Source organism: Haliotis cracherodii, unplaced genomic scaffold (genome assembly GCF_022045235.1).
Source record: "Haliotis cracherodii isolate W230 unplaced genomic scaffold, xgHalCrac1.p SCAF_3, whole genome shotgun sequence".
NCBI classification, from domain to species: domain Eukaryota; kingdom Metazoa; phylum Mollusca; class Gastropoda; order Lepetellida; family Haliotidae; genus Haliotis; species Haliotis cracherodii.
The window spans coordinates 37,234,754-37,253,093 of NW_027266286.1; the positions used below are offsets into that span (position 1 = coordinate 37,234,754).

Genomic DNA, 18,340 nt, shown 5'->3' on the forward strand with positions numbered 1-18,340 from the left:
AACATTCTAAAACTTGTAAGCAACCAAACATGATATCCAATTTTAGTGTAGAACTCTTCAAAGCACACAAGAGATCACAGACACATAAGAATATACTCATGTTGAAATGTTCCATAGCCCAAAGAAATAAAGCCAGAAATAGGCTCTTACATTTTTTAAAGAAATTGATGAAATATGTGAACCAAATGTGAAACAGTTTTCTTATGAAATAACATCCAAATTACTTTTTAACCTCTAATTATAGACTTTTTGTGAAAAAACTGAAATTACAGAACATTACTAAAAAAAATTTGATTATGTGAACTTCAGTGAATTTATAATTTAAATTCCTGTAAAGGCAGCTGATTTCTTGAATTAATTTAACATAGAATGTGAAATAACTATTCAATTATAAGACTGATCTTTTCTCATTATCTCTAATTTTAGGGTTAGCATTTCTTTCTGCAGTTCCAGTACATCAATCTCTAATAATGTCTTTTTTCTTAGAAGTTGTTTGTCATCTAGGTCTTCTTTTCTTGAGCAGGGGACAGCTGAGGCTGAAGTACAGGTTGCTTGAGGTTGGGCTTGTACTCCATGTGGCAAGGCGCAACAAGCTTGATTCAAAGCCAAGGATTGCTGCTTCCTGACAACTGAAAAGAAAATGTTTCACATTATTGTTTGAGCCATAAACCATAACATAAATAATTCAATATCATAAATTTTTTATCACTAAAGTAAAAAATGTTAACCTGTTCGACATATCCATGACCTGGAATATGGTTGAATCGAAGCTCCCTTCAATTCCACTGATGCTAACATTTTTGTGTCCAAGCACATCATATACTGCCTCAGACACCACACTTAGCTTGCTCGGACCAGGTCCCCCTCCTGCTATAATTTCGAAATTTTTAATGTTGATGTACTTCTTGATACAATTAATTAATGTGACGCAATAGATAAAGATAAAGACATAACTCAATTTGTCTTAATAATATGGTGAACATGTCAAATGTTATTCATAAACTGTGTCTACTTTGGAATATGTATGATGTTTACTGCCTATACAGGTATTACAAAAAGCTATTTCATACTGCATAATGCATAAATTAATCATATATTTATAATGACAACCAAACACAACATAGTTTCAAACATTTATTATGATAAAATACAAATTATAAGTTTGGCATATGGGGAATTCTCAGGTATGACTAATGGTGCCCATGACTGAGCATCAATCATGCCAAGCATTGGAAACGATTTGGCCACTTGCTAATACTAACATGACAAAGCGAAGCTGGACGGCCAAATCGTTGGCACAAGACTAAGTGTGCACATGATCAAGCATCGATCATGCCCAAGCATTGGGAACAAACGCTGGCTATATTTTTGAGCATCAGAGCACAGCGAGTGACTACACATAACGGTACAAAATGATGCGATAAATGAGGATACAAGTAGCATACAAGTTGGATGTGGATTATTGAACTTTAAGGGGAAACTATCCAAGCAAGCTGAGGAGGATAGTAAGGCCTCAATTTGAGAGCCAGATGTGGAAAAAATAAAATACAATGATACAGCTGGCTGAGAATACCCCATAAGGAAATTACCCCAAGTAATTACGTACAGGATGGTAAGGTATATACCTGAACAACAAGTGGAAGTGGACGTTAACGCCAAGGCTTACTCTAAAACATGACACCATTGTGACACTGCATAGGAAGATTGTTTGACAAGGTCAGACAAAGCAAGAATCAACCATAAGATTGCCACTGAGCATGCTAAGTATGAGCAATACTGCGCTGAGCTGAAGCTATGGAGCTCTTGTCGACTCTGATATACCAAGCATAGCAGTCTGATTTCCAGCGTCCTAAGGCTTTAATCATATGGTCTTGTACATGAGCTTCAGCTGCAGAAGTGGCCGCTCCGATTCTAAAAGAATGTCCACTGAATTTCTTATGGTCATATCCTGCTGCCTCCAGAGTCTGATGTAGTTTATGAATGAAATAGTCATGCTGGAGAGGTATACCACAGTCTGTGAGAAGCAATGGGTCCGAGGCAAGTGCCTGAGACTGGTTGCGCAAGTTAACATAGTGTTTCATTGCCTGGACGGGACAAGTTGGTCAAGGCACTGCATGTACAGTAATTGTCACACCTTTCCCAAGCTGATCAGTCATCGACTGCTTGAGATACAGATCGAAGCAGGTGTAATTCTTGTCGAAGGTAATCAAACTCATGGATAAATGTTTTTGATACACATATTTGGCATAAGTGAATTCATCGCATCTCAAAAAGGCTTATAAAGCTAGACTAAATACAGCCTGCAATAACACGTTAGTATAATGATTGAACAAACGCTTGTCCAGTTGGAAACACAAATTGCGCAAAACATGAATAGTTACAGGTAAACGCTCTGCTGTCGGCACTCTGTATTCGTTGAATTGCTTTCATGATGGTCTCTAGCCTCAGAGGGTTACCAGCCGACCATGGATTCTCAATTCCATGTCTTAGATAAGCAAATCTCACAGCTGCGAGATAACTCCTGATTGTTGTACACTTAAAATATAGTTTGTAGAAGAAGTGTGCTACAAAACACAATAGGGTTTGTTCTGTGATTGGAGGCAAAGCAGCAGGTGACCAGCGTACACTACACATGGCCATGAAGGTCAGGAAAGTATGAATTCCTGATTTATACACCGCCTGCTTTTTTGTTGAGAGTGCTTGTGACCAGAGTTTGTTGAGATCTGAGCAGGTGGAATGGTGATTGCTGTGATTGGAAGACATGGGGTAGGCGCACTGTCTGCCATGGGAGCTAGCTTCTTGAATCTGTCCATCTGTAAGCGAGATAAAGAATCAGCTATGCAATTGTCTTTACCTGGTACATGCACAGCAACAAAATGGAAATTACCACAAGCAGCGGTCATTACAAGCTTCCTGACAAGTCTCATGATGAAAGGTGATTTTGATCTACACTTATTGATGATCTCTACAGTGCTAGTGTTATCACAGTGGAACTTAATGGTTTTCCTTGACCAATGATTTCCCCAAATTGCAGCAGCCATGACAATTGGATACAGTTCAAGTAGTGCTATTGACAGGTCACCATTCAGGATATCGAGCAAGTCTGTTGGCCACTGCTGCGCGAACCATTTACCCCGAAAATAAGCACCATAACCGATGGATGCTGCAGTCTGTGTAGAGTTCTATCTCTGGTGCTGCGATTGTCTACGTAGAAGAATGATTTGCCGTTCCAGTCTGTTAAAAATGAACACCACATCGAGAAGTCTAGTTTGCACTCCTGGGTAAGATTGACCTGATGATGTAGTTGGGGGACGGAATGCGCAAGCTTGAGCAGGTAGCTAACAAAGGCTCTACCTGGTTGAATTACCTGCATTGCGAAATTTAAATGTCCTAATACACTCAACAGTTGTCGTTTTGTGACCTTTCTTCTCTCTTGGACTGAATTGACGATAGCAATGATCCTAGCTACTTTATCAACTGGGAGTCGCACTTCCATCTTGTCAGTGTCTAGCATGATATCCAGGTACTCTAAACATGTCGTAGGGCCAATTGTTTTCCTCGGAGACAAAGGAATCTTGAGATCATTGAAGAGATGTCGCAATTTACTCATGGTTGCATTGCCATCGTCCTCATTTGCGTCTATTGTGAGAAAATCATCCAGGAGATGAAGAATATGAGGAATGTGGTACACATGGGTTGCTATCCAACAGATGGCTTGAGATAACATGTCAAATATTTTAGGGCTGGATCTGCAGCCGAAGACCAGTCCGGTAAAGTAGTACAAGCAATTGTCCCAATGGATACCATGTAGATGCCAGAGAGAGTGATGTATGGGTATCAGTTTGAAAGCATCCACAATATCAGCTTGGCACAGATAGGCGTGTCATCCCAGATGTTTGATGATTTGTATGGCGTCATCCAGCTTGACATACACCAGGGAGTACTGTTCTTTGTCGATGTGCGAGGTTAAACTGGGATTGTCGTGGTCATTATGTGGCGCTGATAAATCAACAATCATGCGTTGTTTCCGAGAGTACTTGCCTTCGACGATCCCTATGGGATTGATGCAATGACAGGGAAAAGAGGACTGTGTGAAAGGACCAATGAGGTAACCCTTGTTTAGCTCAGTTTGTAATAAGTTATTAGTAGCATTTGGATCTTTATTGGCAGAGAGTAGATTCTTACAGAATTTTGACTGAGCAGGAGGGTTTTGAATACCCATAAAGAATCCGTTTGTCAGCCCTGTTATTAGTCTTGTCACGAACTCGTTGTCTGGATGGGTGAGCAGGTATTCAGCTAGGCATTGGACGGATACCGGGGAGGGAGTTGCTCCTAGTCAGTTCTTCTTTGAAGATGTTTTATCTTTCCTTTTGCTGGTACTTTCTTCTTTTTCTAGACTTTGGCACTTCGGGGCAGAGTGGGGTTTACACCAAAATGAACACAGATGTCTGTATTTGCAGTTGACATGGATGCACTTGTCGGCATTATAATTATTACAAATTGGAATGCCTTGGTGGATAATGATTGCTCGTCCATGGCAATCTGCTCTTTTGTCTGACTGCCTCCGTTGATCTGGGGCATCATTGTGTGATGGCTGTGCTTTGGTAGCTTGAGAGGTAGAAACCAGTGAGCAGAACTGTGTAGAATTTCCGTCATGACAAAGTTGACAGGCATTGAGTCGTCGTCCAGTGAGTATTGTCCTGTATAGCTCGGCATCCACTTTTCCCCAGTTGACTTTCCAGTTTTGCTGCTCCAGTAATGCTGCTGCCTTTGCCGAGAAACGCTTGTGGTACTGGTAGTACGTTAAATCTTGGTATTGTGCATGTATTTCAATGATGGTGCGCTGATACTTGTCCATTTCTTTCCTGCGTTGTGGCCAATGACTTATCATGATGTCCTTATAGCGGCCGAATGCAATAATGAAGTTGCCAATTGTTAATGGCTGCCGCAATCTGGAATCACCATTGTCAAACCCTTTGAGAAGTAACTCCATGTTATCGACATGTATTGTTTTGGGCGGAGTTGAAAGATCATCTGGCATAAGTAGAAGAGCTAAGTTAATGTCTCTACCTTCACATATTTGGCGACAAAGTGTAGCCAAGACCACTTCCACCTCAGGTGTAGTACCATCCATGATTTGTTGTGGTATTGCTGGGAGGTTACCTTCCGGCTCCACTGCGAAGGGGTCGTCCTTGGCAAATTTGTCAGTGTACAAGGCGTAACCGTGACTAGTACTGGACGGAGCATCCATGAAGAAATGTTCAGGCACTGAGGAATTTGGTTGTGGCCGATATTGGGGTTGTTGTGGTAGTTGAGGTTGTGACAGTTGTGGACTCTGCTGACGTTGAACTTGCGTTTGTAGGTTTTCCACTGTCTGTTTCAGTGACTGAAACGCAGTCATAATGTCTGACAAGTTAACACTGGAATGAGGTGGGACGTCCAGAGGGAGCACTTGAGTGTTTATGTCACTATCTGTGAAGTTTTCACTCACTGATGGTTGGTTGTGAAGAAGGTGGAGATTGTCAGTATAAAACCACTGGTACTGTTGTCGGGTCAGGCCTGATGGAGCTGTGATGTTGAGTGTGTCTTTGATATAGCTGCAGATAAGGGGCAGTGACCAGTTCCGAGGGAATGTCTGGTATGGACGTTGATCTCTTCTGACATTGCTTCTTAATGTAGCAGGTCTCCCTGTAGCATGAACATTGACTAAGATTGGAATGCTGTGGAAGACCCTGGGAAGTTTACATTCTCCACGCGGAGAATTTCTCCTGTGTCAGCATTCTGAAGATGGACATGAGATTCTGCGTTACCTGATCGCCCTGGAGTGGCTGACTTCCTAGATGACTTGGGTGTCTTTTTTCATCTCACAGGTGGCATTATTACTGTTAAGCACAAATACTCTTATTCCAACTCTAGTAACAAGCCCGGGGAGGCAAGATGGCTTCGATTAAAAACTGCTTGTCATTGTTCACAAATGATAACACTGCTGCGGACATGTACAGACTGCGCATGCGTGGGAGGAAGGCTTGTAAGCTTCCGAGAGGAAACACGTATCTGCGCATGCTCCTGTCAAACTTCCTTCCTGTCAAAACAAATAGTTAAGACTATGACAGATGTGGCTGTCGATGGCACAAGCAATAAACTGTAAAGGTTAAGAGTGCATTTAGAGAAGGGAATTTTATAGCTGGTACAAGCTAGGCCAGCATGACCTGCAAAAATATGTACGTAGCAGCACCTTTGACGTGACTTAGTGTAAACAATGTGTGATGGGCAAACTGCTGCTAACCGCAGCATAGCACACATATACCAACGAAATTAAACATAAGTAAAGTAATACATGCAAGTAGCAAGAACAATACATGGTTGTTTTATTGTCATCATAAATGTGCTCATAGTACCAAAGAGCTATAACTAATCACATGCAAAGTAGTTCAATTTTTTGGTAATGATTCTCAGTATGAATGCTACATCTGTTTTCTTTAAGTAATTTTGAACTAATCCATTTTGGTCTATTCTAATATCATGTTTGAGCTTCATAAGAAAATTAATATAATAATTTCTACATGCCTCTACTTTTTGTGCTTATGGTAAACTGAAATCAACACTGAAATAAACACTTTCTTTCCAAAGATTGTTACTTTGTCTGTTTATATACATGTATATATATATGTATCTTCCATAAAGAAATTACATGCAGATGGTATGGTGTAATGAGAACATTTTAACAGGTCTGTCAAGTGGAAAATATTGTTTCTTCAAGTTAGTTAAGTTTTTCAGTAAATACAAATTAAGGTCAATACAATATGTTATCATAATTGGCAAACATTATCATTATCATTATTATTATTATTAGGGCTCTATGCTTGAAAGGCAAGAGACCTATTGTAATCGTTCGATTTATTATTATTATTATTAGGGCTCTATGCCTGAAAGGCAAGAGACCTATTGTAATCGTTCGATTTATTAGGGCTCTATGCCTGAAAGGCAAGAGACCTATCGTAATCGTTCGATTTATTATTATTATTATTATTATTATTATTATTCTTTATTATTATTATTATTATTATTATTATTCCGGCATTTTTTGTTCCAATCATAACTCAAGAACTACAGCTCGGAATCTCTTCAAAATTGGCACCAAGATTCCCAATGTCCTGAAGCAGATACCACAAAAATCCCAAGGCCGTAGGCCCAAAGACCAAGGGCAGATAACCAAAAAACAAGATTTTTTTTAACATTTATGTTGGCCTATTGCTCCCAAACCGCTCGTCCAATTACTTTCAAAATTGGCATGTGTCTGCTGCTTTAGGTGCCTGCCATTTTTTGTTCTTTGACTTTGGCCATTGGTCACGTGGTTTGGCAGCCATATTGAATTCAAGGTTTTCCCAGTGTTTTGGGGGTACATGTCTTCAAAAGCATGGAACTCTGAATCCGCTTAATCAAATGCTTCCAAACTTTCTGAGAATTGTCTCCATACACAATAAATCAATATTTTAATAGCTGTCATTGGCCATCTTTGATAGTTGCGGCCAAATTTGATTTTGATTTCCATCACCGAAATTTTACTTTAAAGATCATATCTTGTAAGGTTCTTTAAAGAAACTATTGAAAGTTTGCATGAAGTTAGTTTCACATATGTACTTCATTTTCTGTTCTTGGTTGCATGCTAAAAGTAACAGTGCTTGGTGGTAATATGTGATTATTTATTTCAAAAATACTAAGAATGAAGCCTCGTAAAATCTAGGTAGGATTATTTCCCTTTGACTGTAGACTACTCTTGAAGATGAGGGTTAGCATTGGTCTTCGGCAGCCCATGCTTGTCTTGATAGGCGATTATCAGGATTGGGTGGTCAGGCTCCCTGACTTGCTAATTTATTTCCCAATTGCCAAATGCTTACTTTTGATGGCTGGGCCCCCCATGCCCCCCGACACCCCCAGAACAGGCCAATTTCTTGCGGCCATGTCCAAACTGCCTGCAGTTACTATGTTTTACGACGTTGGTACAAACAAACCATTTGAGGATTCGAACATGGTCTAGGTCTGAAATGGATTTAGAACACTCTGATTCACTCTGGCACGCTCAATTTCGAAGCGGTGACATCCTGCAAACGGTGACTATCTTTTGACTGAGTTGGTACAAGCAAACCCTTTGTGGATTCGAACATGAGGATTCGAGGTCGTAGATAGTTTTAGAACAGCGTTTGACACCCGGCACATGCGAATGTCATAGCAGCAATGTCCGCAACTGCTGCCTACATTTGACAGAGTTGGTACAAGCAAACCAGTTTAGGATTTAAACATGGTCGAAGTCAGAAATTGGTTTAGAAGATAAAGGGTATACCCCAGAGCCATCAATTTCGTAGCGGCAATGTCCCGCAAGCGCTGCTTAAATTAGACGCGATGGTACAAGCAAACCATATAAGGATTCAAACATGGTCGAGGTCGGAAATGATTTAAGTAGCCCTCTGACACTCCGGCACACGCCAATTTCGTAGCGGCAATGTTCTGCAAGCGGTGTCTGTCTTTTGACGGCGTTGGTACAAGCAAACCATTTGAGGATTCGAACATGTTCGATGTAGGAAATTGGTTAAAACACTATGGGACACCCAGGCACATGTCAATTTCGTTGTGGTGATGTCTCGCAAGCGTTTCCTTACTTTTGAAGGCGTTGGTACATGCAAACCATATGCAGATTCAAACATGGACGGCGTAAGAAATGGGTTCAGAACATCCCGGGACGTTCTGTGACATGTCAATGTCGTAGAGGCGATATCTCACATGCGTTTCCTTACTTTAGACGGCATCGGTACAACCAAACCAATTGGGGATTCGAACATGGACGAGGTCTGAAACAGTGTCAGTACTTTATCTATGCAATGCGACAGAAACCCGGGGTCCTGGCGGAGTCAGAACACTAATCCGTTTGACTGTAGCTCAATGGACAAGGGAGCTACACTCCCAGACTATTTGACCCCCTACCACCCGGCCTACCACCTGGCCTGTCACCCTGCCACAAGCTGCCGTACAGCAGACCTCTGATTAGCAGACCTTCGAACACTTGTAACTCGGAAACTACTTGTCCGATTTCGACCAAATTTCGTGTGTGTATGAAGAGTGGGATCGTCTAGATTATTATTGCAATCATATTGTCCTATTGTAATCGTTCGATTTATTATTAGGGCTCTATGCCCTGGGACACCCTTGTACACGTCAATTGCGCAGCAGCGTCTATATTTGACGGCATTGGTACAAAGAATCCATTTGAGGATTCGAATATGAACAAGGACTGGAATGGGTTCAGAGCACCCAAGAATGCTCTGGCTCCCGCCAATTTTGTCAAAACGGACTAATGACATATCAAGTAATAAATTACACTATAGCATACTCATGTGCACTTATAAAGTGGATTCAAATTGATTGGAACTAAATGATTTATTGGTATGAGGGGCGATCGGGAAGTCTTGTGGTTAAAGCGTTCGCTCGTCACACCGAAAACCCGGGTTCGATTCCTGACATGGGTACAATGTGTGAAGCCCATTTCTGGTGTCCCCCGCGGTGATATTGCTGGAATATTGCTAAAAGCGGCGTAAAACCATACTCACTCACTCACTATTGGCGTGAGATGTATTTTGTCCCGCTGCTCTGAAACCGTTGCTCCGATTACTTTCATACTCTACATGTGCCTGCTGCTTTAGGTGCTTGATATCTTTTGTTCTTTTACTGTGGCCAATAGCCATGTGGTTTGGTAGCCATTTTGGATTCAGGGTTTCCACAGTGTGTTTTGGGTACACAGGTCTTCAAAAGCATACGACTCTGAATCCACCGCATGAAATGCTACCAAACTTTCTGAGATTTGTCTCCGTACATAACACATCAAACAGTGATACATTTGATGGGATAGTTATTAGTTGCGGCCATATTTGATTTTGATTTTCATACCCCCCGGCATACCATCAACTCATCAAAGGCCCCAATCAGCCATAATCCCGTTGTTTACATTACTGGCTTCATCCTTTGTTTATGTCACTGACTTCACCGACGATTGTCATCACTACCCTTGTGTGTACATAACAGGCTTCTCTACTCCAGTATAACAATATCTACTCTGCAGCATCAACATTGCCTCCTACTTGTATAGATACTTGTCAACCACACTCCGTATATCACTTGCTTGATAACGGTGATAGACTCTACACCGAAACATCACTCTTAATCATAATAAAGAAGTTGTTCATCCATACATTCTTATCCTTACTTAGTACTCCAACTTCTAAATGCCTATCAAAGAATAAATCAGTGAATTATCAAATTATTAATTACATTATACAATACTCTTATGCACTGTATTATAAAGTGGATTCAAGTAGGCTGAAACTGAATGACTCAGTGCTTCTAGAAATCATAGAGCCCGACATCGCTGCCCGCAGCTATTTTTATTATTATTATTATTTAATGTCGTAACATTTTTGACGGCATATTTTAGTTCACATCCCCTAAAGAATACATATTTGCCTTCATTTTTTTATGAAGACATTAATCATCAATGAAGACATAAAGGTAATTTATTGAACATGATTGAACAGTGTGCATTATTTCTAAGCTGCTACCTATCTAAATATGAATTTTACATGAATTCTAATCAAAATGCTATTCTTTATGAAGAAAATTAAATAATACAAAATAATTTAGGCCAGTGTTTCCGGTCATATTTTTATCTGCCGGACAGATGAGCCGGCAATGTATCAAAATACCGGACATTTGTGATTTTTGTCAGTCATTAATAAAATCAATAAAATACAACACAAAACATACTGACTTGTTTATCAAAGTTTGTGTTTCTTTCTACGAAAGATCTTCGTAGCTTGTTTGACAGTATTGTTGACGTCTACGTGTAGATTCAACAGCATCAGGTTGTTTATCCGTTGTTGGGAAAGACGATTGCAAACTGAATCCACGTTCAGCATCAATGCTGCTAACTGGGATAGCAAGTGCTATCGAGCACAGAGTGGAAAAGTCGGGATAAATATCTGAAAGTTCAGAAATCACTGTCTTGCAACTTTGTTCGAACGAGTCGCCTCCTATGTTGTTGACCGCCATCTTGAAAGCTGTGAAGTCCTGCAGCGCCCAGATGCGATTGATGACGTCATTTTCAGCTGGACCAATCAGGAGGCAGAATTTGTCCAGTAATTTCTCGAGGGATTCCCTTCCGTGAGCTGTCAGTTCCTCTTGCGTTTGGGGAAATCGATTTGGGTTGAGCACTTTGTCCAGACAAGTAACGATATCAAGCGAGTCATCCGGAAATCTTTTTCTCAGAGAGTTACAGAGTTCCTCGATGAACCCACAATGGGTTTTCACAAACGCACTGATAGATTGCGGGTCCCCATATGTAACCTGAATTCCACGAAATTCCCCGTTGTTCAGATTATCCAAGAAATGCTGTTCATTTTCACCTGCGGTGTTTTCTAGACTGGTAAGGGAGTCAATCGTAGAATTCACAATTGGCATAATCATGCCCAAGTTGATATTCTCTCTCTGAAAAAGAGTAACAATTTTGTCCATCACATGGAGCACGTCAGTCATCATGTAAGTAAGTCGGGATAAAGGAGTACGTGCAAATTTTCTTGTGAATATTCGTGGCAACAGCGTTGTTTCGCTCGGCAGATTCCTCTTCAATTTCGAGAACAAGAGCTGGCCAGTTAGATTTCACTGCTTTGACTGCACATCCCGTGGAAAGCCAACGAACACTGCACGGTTGTTTTAAACTTGAAAAGTCAGAATCTTCAAGGACCTCAGAAGGTTCTCCCAATCTGTTGTATCGCGTCGCTGAATATTCAAACAGTTTGTAGATATCATTCAATGTCCTTCTATATTCCGCTACAACCTTTGAAATCTTCGCTGCATCGGCTGAAGCAAGTGCGACACGATGGGCTATGCAATGGACGTGCACAAGATATGAATTATGATCCTGCAACCTCCTCCCAACTCCTGAGAGTTTCCCGGTCATAACAGACGCACCATCTGATCCTAGACCGACCACTTTTTCCAAAGGAATGTGCCATTGAGGCAAAATTTCTAGAATGTTTTCCATGATACATTCGGCTGTTTCACTATGAACTGAAAAAATTCCCAAAAACACTGTTTCTGCCTTTCCGTCGTTAACGATTGTCACAAACAATATAAGTTTTTTTTCAACCGTGATATTAACAGTCTCATCGATAATGAGTCCAATAAACTTGCTTTTTTCAAGTTTAGATTTTAAATTTTCCTTAGTACCCTCAACAAGTGCATTCTCCATCGCGTCTATCGAGTCCGAATGAGTGTACGTTTCTCCCTGTAAATGTTCACATCCGTTCCGCTGCTGCAGTTCGATTAGTTTAGGAAACTTGGAGGTAGCAATATTTTCTTGAGACATGAATAAAACTGTGTTTAACATTGCTGTTAATTTCTCGTCAGATTTGTCTGCTGCCACCTCCATATGCGCTGCCATTGCATTTTTGTGATACATCGTTGTAACGGCCTGATGATGAGAGGAGCTGTCTCTATGATCTTTCAAAGCAGATTTCTTGATAATAATACAACCTTTAGTGAAACCGTTAGATTTATTTGCTGCCTTGCAGATTCGGCAAAACAGTATGATTTTGTCGCCCTCCTCCTCAAAACGTAGCCACTTGAATTCATTCGACCACTCCGCACTAAACTTTCGCAGTACAGATTTTGTTTTCTTTTTCGAGTCTGGTTCGCTAGGCATTGTGTCCGAAGATTTCGAGGTCGAGGGAGTTGGCATGTTTGATTCAATACATTCGCTCGGGTCAGCTGCATGTTTCCGTTTCAGATTAGCATTAGACGTCTCCCCCCCAAAGAAAGTGGAAAGATTCGTCTGCTTCACCTTCGACATGTTTAATCTCGTGCCACGAGGCGTCAGAGATCACGTGATTACCAACTTCATCTATCAAGACAATATTATCCAATCAGAGAGAAGCACGTCAATTGGTGCGGGATAGTCATGCTATTATTAGATGGGGGTTACCCTGGAATGCGAGACAGACACTTGCGTTTCTGTGTTTGATGAATAAAGCCTATCAATCTATATGACAAATTTGTGAGGCAAGTAACTGTTGACATGATCATATCTTAAAACAAACAATGTTTTATCGGACATGGTAGCCGACAACGTTCATATTTATTGGCTTGTTGATATCTTTATCGGTAAAAAGCCGGTAATTACCGGAGAACGGAAACACTGTAGGCCCGAAGAGTACATTGTTTATAAACTGCTTATCGGATCATGGATTTTCGGACATGATCCTTTTTCAGACGGCGTAACAGAAACATTGTAAATACAGTTTTTAAGATGTTTTTAGTTGTCTTCATTTTTAATTACTTACCGGTGCCACTGAGTTGTCTCTTGAAAGCAGATATTTCCTGCCTTGACTTCGACTGGATATTATACCATCTCTTTTCGCAGTCCTCTGTCGATCTGATCACATTAGGAAATGCAGCATTGGTGTTTGCTGCCACCTCACCCCATGCCTCCTTCATCCGCGACGTAACTCCTGACCCAAACTTGCCCTTGATGATAGCCTTCCGCTCATCGACAAGTTGGACCAGGAGCAAGGTCTGGTCAGATGACCAATTCGGTTTGCGCTTCACTACAATCATTTGTGCTGAATCCATCGTGCGAAGTGTTAACAGATGCACGTCTGCGTGTTGACATCACGTGACAGTCACGCGATACAAAATCATGCCTCTAAAACTGAAGAGTGCCCGGAATTCTAAATATACCACAGGGATTCCCCTAGTTACGACCAATGTCTGACCTAAGAGTTACTCTCAGAGTTTCACTTAAATCTTAGCTAAAAGTTACGCTCAGAGTCATTATGATTACACTCCTAAGTGTAACACTTAGCTAAGAATTTTCTTAGCGAGTTAAGAGTATTCTTAAGAAAATTCTAAGAATGTTTATGAATACCGCCCCAGAAGTATCATTTTACAATTAGTTTCACTTCTGATGACGTTAACAGGGAGCTTGTTCAGAACAATGGTCGTGCAATTGAAAAGAAAATCACCAGTAAAATTAGCGGGAATGATGTCTTGAGTATTGACGACAGCAATGTATACTTCTGTTACATGGATCTCTGGAGAACTGCAAAAGAACGGGAAACCTTACAGTACCAAGGTATTGACACAAGCACTCATTGGAAAAAATGAGAAAGCCTGTAGGCGCTGAGAATGGTAGTCCTAACAGCTCAAAAGATAATGCTGTTGCTGTTGCATTGGGTAACCGATTCTATATTCTGCTCAACTTACTAGATAGTCACATGCCCTTTTATCAAGCATCCCTAGGCGATAGGTTAGAATACAAACTCCCTTTTAATGACAGTAATCAATACTGATGTGAAGATGGTGGCTATTCCATTGACAATATCCCACTGGAGTATGATATGATAACAGATCCTGAATTAGCAAGACAAATTCGTAACCAGTATAACAGAAGTTTAGCCATTTAGCACGATCGCATGCTTCGACACCGAAACATCACCAGGGACAAAAGTGATACGATGTGGAACATCAATCTAAACATCCCCGCTAGATCGTTGAAGGGTATTTTAATTTTGTTCGAGGATCCTTCTGAAGCATTTGCAAGAAATACAGAGCCGTTCTACAATCCAAAGATTACAAAAGTAGAATTACTATCGAGGGCCTGCCTAATCAAGGCAACAGTGGGATGAGATTAAAAAACTCCTTTCTATAAAACGAAGCCCAGAAAGATCGGTCTCTCGGGGATGTATCATTGGCTGAATTCCTTTCCACTAAGTATGTGCTATGGCTTGAACTACAGATTGTAGTGGGCGGAGAATAGAAAATGCCAGTGAGTGTGTTACTATACAGATAACGAAGCGTGCTGAAACGGCTGGTAAATTAAACATATATTTGTAAGTGATTATGGACGCGCAACTTAATATACGGAATGGAAGATTCATGCAAGCGATCTATTAATAATCTTTTACCTAAAGAACCACACTGCACTATCATCTGTGGGCAAACGGGTTGCGGAAAAAAAGCATTTATTCTTGATATTTTACAAGGTCATTATCAGAATGTTTTCGACCATACTATTATTCTGTGCCCGACTATAACGTTAATAAAACATACGTATCGAGAGAATGGGTAATGAATGATCCAAGGGTGCACAAAGTTGATCCGGGTGATCAATTACAAGACTGTTTACGAGTATGTCACGAAAAATACAAAGGAGAATCAACCCTTTCCATAATAGACAACTGCAGTGCGAGTAAAGAACTAACCAAAAAGAAAAATATGCTTTCATATTTAGCATTCTCCGGTTGGCACATGGAGCATAGCGTTTGGGTACTTACTCAAAAATACAGCTCTGTTCTGAAAGATCTCAGAAAGCAGACCAAATGGGTAGCCCTGTTTCATTGCAAAGACCCAGATTCATTTGAGAAATGTGTTAGAAAATGATGTTATTTCTACCAAGCTCGAATGAGATAAAGTCCGAAAACTGTTACCGGAAACAAAGCACTGTAAATTTGTATTCAAAACCAATAAGCCAGCTGCTTAGCAAACGTTTCCACAAATAAAGCAAAATATAGCAACTGCTTAGCAAAATATAGCAAAGATATGGCAAAATACAGAAAAGACATAGCAAAATATAACAAAAATATAGCACAATATCGCAAACATATAGCAAAATGCGATAAATTGAACACTAGCGGTGATTATGTAATAATGTGGTTTGAAATCCTCATTCTTTTGCAACAGTTTATTATTTCGGGGTATATTGGATATGCCATATTTCATTATGTTAGACTTAAATATTGGCTAGGGTATTACATTATGGAATGCGACGAACTTATCGAAACAACTGCTACAAGATGAGCCAGAACCTGTTGTTACAGATCAACATGGAGAAGGACTCGTGGCTTTAGTAGCCGGTGGAAAATGCTCACAATACTTGGGGGAAAATAATACCACTGAAAAAATTGATAACATGACCGACAAAGAAATGAAAAAACTATACGCGCATTACAAGTCTAGATGTGGAGCTACCATGACTAAAACAATAGGTTCAGCTTTGTTACAAATATACACAGTTATAGCTAGTACGTTTCATCCTATCCCGGCAGAAAATCTTGTATTTATGTGAATCTCTCGAGAAAGACTCATTCATCGAACACGCTTTAAGCGCAGTAAGCTGTGAGTTTTATCATATAGATACGAAATGTTCTTGGCGCCGCTGACCACCACTTTAATAATGGCTAAGTATTGTCACATACGTGCCCACTTACTAGTAATGGAGGCGGAAATACCACAAGTGAACGGCGAAACACCGATTACACAACAGTGTTTCAGTTCTCCGGTATATGCCAGCTTTTGGCTGGTAAAAAATGGCAAAGACCGGTAAATGTTTATGTTAGAAATAAATAACTTCAAATGAGTCTGTGTCTGCAACAAGGTGTTTAAACTTTGTTCACTCAACTCTAAAATCAGTTCGTGTTTCTCTTCCACACAGAAAGGAAATCCCAGTTTTCTAAAAATAAACTGGACTCTACTCGTTTCATTTCATTCAAATTGCATCTTTATAATCTTTGGTATCTAGACACAACAAAGCTATAGTTATCAAGTAACGGATTTAATCAATATTTTCCGAATGAGTTCAGAACCACATGCACACTCATGTGCAGTGATGACTTCGCATTGCACCATTGCCATTGGCTAATTTGCATATCACAATCACGTGACTGAACTTTCAAAAGGCCAGCCAAACTAAAATTCAGAAATTTAATTCAGAATGGTTGCAGGAATTCAAATGGCTACGTTATGAAGAGAAATGTGGTAAAATTATGATGTACTGCAAGATATGTGAGGCAGCTTGTAAACAAAACGGATTTACAAAAGGTTGCATTAATATGAAGAGGTCAGCATTGTAAGAGCATCGTGATAGCATGGCACATCACCATGCTGTTACCACGATGTATCAAAGAACTTCCACTTCTCATATGAATGCGGCAACGGAAAAAAAGGATGAAAAATTGACTGTGATGATGGGAACTGTATTATTCATAGCAAAAGAAAATATTGCTACTAATAAGTTTTCTAGTCTCCTGGATTTGCAGGAAAAAATGGATGTACCAGTTTAAGTGGTGTGGTATATACACATTCTGATTCAGTGGAAAAAATGGAACATGCTTTAGTTGAAAGCACTATTAAGGATCTAAAGGAAGAAATAAAGGAAAGTAGGTTCGTTGGTTTAATCATCGATGAAACAGTAAACGTTACTGTGGAAAAAAATATGATTATGTTCATCAAAGTAGTGCTTAACGGAAAACCTGAGACAATATTTCTTGGTAATTTTACGGTACAAAGTGGGACGGCCGAGTGCCGAATTCACGTGCAGGCTTCATCGATGAATTGTGCAGTACATTACATGCCAGATTTCCTGAAAACAGCCTGTCTACCCTTACTTGTCTTGACAAAGTCCTGAACCCATCTCACTTCCCAGATTCACACGAAGAATTGAATAACTATGGAAGGGATTCCCTAAATCAGCTGATTACCCATTCCAGTCCTGTGATCGGTCCAATAAATAATGACGTCACATATATCATAGACGGCTACCGGGCCAACCGTGATTTCGCCAGCTACAAAACTAGAGTTATTTTATGGGACTTGGTACACACACACTTCAAAGATTTGTCTAGTTATCATGGCTGATTATGGGGATATTTATCCAAATTTTGCTGTTTTCGCAGCTGTAGCCATGACGATACCTGTCAGCAGCGTACCAGCGGAACGCGGCTTCAGTCTACAAAACTGCATACATACGGCAAGTCGTAACCGACTTTGCCAGCGAAAATTAAATAATCTTATGATCTTGAACATGCATTCTGGTGAAAAACACCTTCCTGCAGCAAATCTACAGTTCAGAAATAAAAAGAGAAAACTCGAAAGGTATGTCTTTACACAGTAACATGGGGGACCGTCCGAAAATGATAAGGACCAGTATATTTTTAGTCAGCCGGTCCAATGACCGGTTGACAAAAAAGCTAACGGAAACACTGTAGAAGTTGACTTGGAATATCCAACAGAGTTACACAAAGGTCATAACAGTTATCCTCTAGCTCCCGAAAGATTAATGGTTAATAAAGATTGGATGTCGGAATATCAACACTCCTTGATGGGTAATACTAGGTTAGCTCACGTAAAAAAACTTGTACCAAATTTGATGGATAAGACAAAATATATAGTTCATTACAGAAATCTCAAGTTATATCTATCGTTAGGTATGAAACTATAGAAAATACACAGAGTTCTTACG

General features: G+C 40.2%; 2 pseudogenes; both read right to left on the reverse strand.

Annotated features, from left to right (window-relative positions):
- Positions 1-384: 384 nt before the first annotated feature.
- Positions 385-13,674, reverse strand: LOC139473678 (uncharacterized; annotated as a pseudogene).
- Positions 1,761-5,877, reverse strand: LOC139474746 (uncharacterized; annotated as a pseudogene).
- Positions 13,675-18,340: the final 4,666 nt, after the last annotated feature.